The sequence below is a fragment of the Oncorhynchus keta genome, unplaced genomic scaffold (assembly GCF_023373465.1).
Source record: "Oncorhynchus keta strain PuntledgeMale-10-30-2019 unplaced genomic scaffold, Oket_V2 Un_contig_1679_pilon_pilon, whole genome shotgun sequence".
In the NCBI taxonomy this organism is placed as follows: Eukaryota; Metazoa; Chordata; class Actinopteri; order Salmoniformes; family Salmonidae; genus Oncorhynchus; species Oncorhynchus keta.
Genome location: NW_026280123.1, coordinates 1 through 5,933, shown reverse-complemented (window position 1 = coordinate 5,933; position 5,933 = coordinate 1).

The window sequence follows — 5,933 nt, the reverse complement described above, 5'->3', positions numbered from 1 at the left end:
TCTATCCTCTCCTTCTCCCTCTCTACCCTCTCCTTCTCCCTCTCTACCCTCTCCCCTCTCTACCCTCTCCTTCTCCTCTCTGCCCTCTCCTTCTCCCTCTGCCCTCTCCTTCTCCCTACCCTCTCATTTCCCTCTCTACCCTCTCCTTCTCCTCTCTACCCTCTCCTTCTCCTCTGCCCTCCCTTCTCCCTCTCTACCCTCTCCTTCTTCCTCTCTACCCTCTCCTTCTTCCCTCTCTGCCCTCTCCTTCTTCCTCTCTACCCTCTCCTTCTTCCCTCTCTGCCCTCTCCTCTCTGCCTCTCTTTTCCCCTCTCCACCCCTCTTCCTCTCTACCCTCTCCTTCTCTGCCCTCTCCTTTTCCTCTCTACCCCTCATTCCTATCTCCCTCTCTACCCTCTCCTTCTCCCTCTCTACCCTCTCCTTCTTCCTCTCTACCCTCTCCTTCTCCCCTCTCTACCCTCTCCTTTTCCCTCTCTACCCTCTCCTTCTCCCTCTCTACCCTCTCCTCTCCCTCTCACCCCTCTCTCCTTCTTCCTCTCTGCCCTCTCATTCTCCTCTCTACCCTCTCCTTCTTCCTCTCTACCCCTCTCCTTTTCCTCTCTAACCTCTCCTTTTCCCTCTCTACCCTCTCCTTCTCCCTCTCTACCCTCTCCTTCTTCCTCTCTACCCTCTCCCTTCTCCTCTCTACCCTCTCCTTCTCCTCTCTACCCTCCTTTTCCCTCTCTACCCTCTCCCTCCTCTCTGCCCTCTCCCTTCTTTCCCTCTGCCACCTCCTCTTCCTCTCTGCCCTCTCCCTTCTTCCCTCTCCTTCTTCCTCTGCCCTCTCATTCTCCCTCTGCCCTCTCCCCTTTATCCCTCTCTGCCCTCTCCTTCTTCCTCTCTGCCTCTCCTTCTCCTCTCTACCCTCTCCTTTCTCCTCTCTACCTCTCCTTCTCCTCTGCCCTCTCCTTCTCCCTCTCTACCCTCTCATTCTATTCCTCTCTGCCCTGTCCTTCTCTACCCTCTCCCTTCCTCTCTACCCTCTCATTCTCCCTCTCTACCCCTCTCCTTCTTCCTCTCTGCCCTCTCCTTTTCCTCTCTTCCCTCTCTACCTTCTCCTCTCTGCCCTCTCATTTCTCCCTCTCTACCTCTCCTTCTTCCTCTCTACCCTCTCCTTCTCCTCTCTGCCCTCTCCTCTCTGCCCTCTCCTTTTCCCTCTCCTCTTTCCCTCTCTGCCTCTCTCCCTCTGCCCTCTCCTTCTCTCTCTCTACCCTCTCCTTCTCCCTCTCTACCCTCTCCTTCTCCCTCTCTACCCTCTCCTTCTCTACCCTCTCTACCCTCTCCTTCTCTCCCTCTCTACCCTCTCCTTCCTCTCTACCCTCTCCTTCTCCCTCTCTACCCTCCCTTCTCTGCCTCTCCTTCTCCCTCTCTACCCTCTCATTCTCCCTCTCTACCCTCTCCTTCTTCCTCTCTAACCTCTCCCTTTTCCCTCTCTAACCTCTCCCCTCTCTACCATCTCCCTCCCTCTCTACCCTCTCCTTCTTCCTCTCTGCCCTCTCCTTCTTCCTCTCTACCCTCTCCTTCTTCCTCTCTACCCTCTCTCATTTTCCTCTCACCCTCCCTTCTTCCTCTCTACCTCTCCTTTTCCCTCTCTACCCCTCTCCCTCTCTACCTCTCTATTCCTCTCTACCCTCTCCTTCTTCCTCTCTACCCTCTCCTTCTTCCTCTCTACCCTCTCCTTCCCCTCTCTACCCTCTCCCTTCCTCTCTGCCTCTTCCTCTCTACCCTCTCCTTTTCCTCTCTACCCTCTCCTTCTTCCTCTCTGCCCTCTCCTTTTCCTCTCTACCTCTCCTTCTCCTCTCTACCCTCTCCTTCTCCCTCTCTACCCTCTCCTTCTCTACCCCTCATTCTTCCTCTCTACCCTCTCATTCTCCCTCTCTACCCTCTCCTTCTCCCTCTCTAACCTCTCCCTTCTCCCTCTCTAACCCTCTCCTCTCTACCCTCTCCTTCTCCCTCTCTACCCTCTCCTTCTTCCTCTCTACCCTCTCCTTCTTCCTCTCTACCCTCTCCTTTTCCCTCTCTACCTCTCCTTCTCTACCCTCTCCTTCTTCCTCTCTACCCTCTCCTTCTTCCCTCTCTACCCTCTCCTTCTTCCTCTCTACCCTCTCCTTCTTCCTCTCTACCCTCTCCCTTCTCCCTCTCTGCCCTCTTCTCTTCTTCCTTCTCTACCCCTCTCCTTTTCCCTCTCTACCCTCTCATTCTCTCTCTACCCTCTCCTTCTCCCTCTCTACCCTCTCCTTCTTCCCTCTCTACCCTCTCCTTCTGCCTCTCTACCCCTCCTTCTCCCCTCTCTACCCTCTCCCCTCTCTACCCTCTCTCTACCCTCTCCTCTCCTTCTCCCCTCTCCCTCCCTCTCTACCCTCTCCTTTTCCCTCTCCTACCCTCTCCTTCTCCCTCTCTACCCTCTCCCCTCTCCCTCTCTACCCTCTCTCCTTCTCTCCTTCCCTCTACCCTCTCCTTCTTCTCTCTACCCTCTCCTTTTCCCTCTCTACCCTCTCATTCTCCCTCTCTACCCTCTCCTTCTTCCTCTCTAACCTCTCCTTTTCCCTCTCTAACCTCTCCCCTCTCTACCCTCCCTATTCCCTCTCTACCCTCTCCTTCTTCCTCTACCCTCTCCTTTCCCTCTCTACCCTCTCCCTCCTTTTCCCTCTCTACCCTCTCCCTCTCTACCCTCTCCCTTCTTCTCTCTCCTACCCTCTCCTTCTTCCTCTCTACCCTCTCATTTTCTTCTTCTCCCCTCTCTACCCTCTCCTTCTCCCCTCTCTACCCTCTCCTTCTCCTCTCTACCCTCTCCCTCCTCTCCCTCTCTACCCTCTCCTTCTCTACCCTCTCATTCTTCCTCTCTACCCTCTCATTTCTCCCTCTCTACCCTCTCCTTACCCTCTCCCTCTCTACCCTCTCCTTCTCCTCTCTACCCTCTCCTTTTCCCTCTCTACCCTCTCCTTCTCCCTCTCCCTCTCCCTTCTCCCTCTCTCCCTCTCTTCCCCTCTCCCTCCTTTTCCCTCTCTACCCTCTCCTTCTCCCCTCTCTCCCTCTCCCTCTCTACCCTCTCCCTTTTCCCTCTCTCTCTACCCTCTCCCCTTCTGCCTCTCTACCCTCTCCCTCTCCCTCTCTACCCTCTCCCTTCTTCCTCCCCTCTCTTCTTCTTCTCTCTACCCTCTCACTTCTGCCTCTCTACCCTCTCCTTTTCCCTCCTCTCTCCTTCTTCCTCTCTACCTCTCATTTTCCCTCTCTACCCCTCTCCCTCTCTACCCTCTCCTTCTGCCTCTCCACCCTCTCCTTTTCCCTCTCTACCCTCTCCTTCTTCCTCTCTTCCCTCTCTACCTTTTCCCTCTCTACCCTCTCCCTTCTCTACCCTCTCCTTCTCCTCTCTACCCTCTCCCTTCTCCTCTCTACCCCTCTCCTTCTTCCTCTCTAACCTCTCCTTCTTCCTCTCTACCCTCTCATTTTCCCTCTCCCTCCCTCTCCCCCTCTCCCTCTCCCTCTCCTTCTCCCTCTCTACCCTCTCCTTCTTCCTCTCTACCCTCTCCCTTCTCTACCCTCTCCTTCTTCCTCTCTACCCTCTCCTTTTCCCTCTCCTACCCTCCTTCCCTCTCTGCCCTCTCCCTCTCCCCTCTTCCTCTCTACCCTCCTTTTCCCTCTCTACCTCTCCCTCTCTACCCTCTCCCTTCTCTCCTCTCTACCCTCTCCTCTCTTCCTCTCTACCCTCTCCCTTCTCCTCTCTACCCTCTTCTTCTCCCTCTCCTACCTCTCCTTCTTCCTCTCTACCCCTCTCCTTCTTCCTCTCTACCCTCTCCTTCTGCCTCTCTGCCTCTCTTCTTCCTCTCCTACCCTCTCCCTTTTCCTCTCTACCCTCTCCTCTCTACCCTCTCCTTCTCCTCTCTACCCCTCTCCTTCTCCCTCTCTACCCTCTCCTTCTCCCTCTCTACCTCTCCTTCTCCTCTCTACCCTCTCCTTCTCCCTCTCTACCCTCTCCTTCTTCCTCTCTACCCTCTCCTTCTCCCTCTCTACCCTCTCCTTCTCCCTCTCTACCCTCTCCTTCTTCCTCTCTACCCTCTCCTTCTCCCTCTCTACCCTCTCCTTCTCCTCTCTACCCTCTCCTTCTCCTCTCTACCCTCTCCTTCTTCCTCTCTACCCTCTCCTTCTCCCTCTCTACCCTCTCCTTTTCCCCTCTCTACCCTCTCCTTTTCCCTCTCTACCCTCTCCTTCTTCCTCTCTACCCTCTCCTTCTCCCTCTCTACCCTCTCCTCTCCTCTCTCTCTACCCTCTCCTTCTCCCTCTCTACCCTCTCCTTCTCCCTCTCCTACTCCTTCTCCCTCTCTACCCTCTCCTTCTCCTCTCCCTCTCCTTCTTCCTCTCTACCCTCTCCTTCTTCCTCTCTACCCTCTCCTCTCTCCTCTCCTTCTCCTCTCTACCTCTCCTTCTTCCCTCTCTACCTCTCCTTCTCCTCTCTCTACCCTCCTTCTCTTCTCTACCTCTCTCCCTCTCTACCTCTCCTTCTCTACTCTCTCTTCTCTCTTCTTCCCTCTCTACCTCTCCTCTCCTCTCTACCCTCTCTATTCCTCTCTCCTTCTTCCTCTCTCACTCCTATCCCTCTCCCTCTCTGCCCTCTCCTTCTTCCTCTCTACCTCTGCTTCTCCCTCTTCTACCTCTCCTTCTTCCCTCTCTACCCTCTCCTTTTCCCTCTCTACCCTCTCCTCTCTACCCTTCTCCTGCCTCCTCTCTACCCACTCTCCTCTTCCCTCTCTATCCTCTCCTCTCTGCCCTCTCCTTCTTCCTCTCTGCCCTCTCCTTCTCCTCTCTACCCTCTCCTTCTCTTCCTCTCTACCTCTCCTTCTCCTCTCTACCCTCACCTTTTCCTCTCCTACCCTCTCCCTCTCCCCTCTCTGCCACTCTCCTTCTCCTCTGCCTGCCCTCTCCCTCTCCTCTCCACCCTCCGTTCTCCCTCTCTACCCTACTCTACCCTCTCCTTCTCCCTCTCCTACCCTCCTTCTCCTCTCTACCTCTCCTTCTTTACTCTCTACCCTCTCCTTCTCTTCCCTCTCTGCCCTCTCCTTCTCCCTCTCCTGCCTACTCCCTTCTCCCTCTTCCTGTCCTTCTCCCTCTCTGCCCTCTACCTTCACCCTCTCTACTTCTCCCTCTCTACCCTCTCCTTCTCCCTCTCTACCCTCTCCTTCTTCCTCTCTACCCTCCTTCTTCTCTCTACCCTCTCCTTCTCCTCTCTACCCTCTCCTTCTTCTCTCTACCCTCTACCCTCGTCTCCCTCTCTTCTTCCTCTCTACCCTCTCCTTTTCCTCTCTGCCTATCTTTCCCTTCTCCCTCCTCTCTCCTCTCTACCCTCTCCCTCTCTACCTCTCCTTTCCTCTCTACCTCTCCTTCTTCCTTCTCCCCTCTACCCTCTCCCTCTCTACCTCTCCTTCTACCCTCTCTGCCCTCCCTTCTCCTCTCTACCCTCTCCCTCTCTACCCTCTCCTTCTTCCTCTACCCTCTCCTTCTCCTCTCTACCCTCTCCTTTTCCCTCTCTACCCTCTCCTTCTTCCTCTCTGCCTCTCCTTTTCCCTCTCCCCCTCTCCTTCTCTCCCCTCCTTCTTCCTCTCTACCCTCCTCCTCTCTCTACCCTCTCCTTCTCCCTCTCTGCCCTCTCCTCCTCTCTCCTCTGCCTCTCTTCTGCCTCTCTACCTCTCCTTCTCCCTCTCTACCCTCTCCTTCTCCCTCTCCACCCTCTCCTCCTCTCCTCTCTACCCTCTCCTTTTCCCTCTCTACCCTCTCCTTCTCTCCTCTCTACCCTCTCCTTCTTCCTCTCTACCCTCTCCTTCTCCCTCTCTACCCTCTCCTTCTCCTCTCCCTACCCTCTCCTTCTCTACCCTCTCCTTCTCCCTCTCTACCCTCTCCTT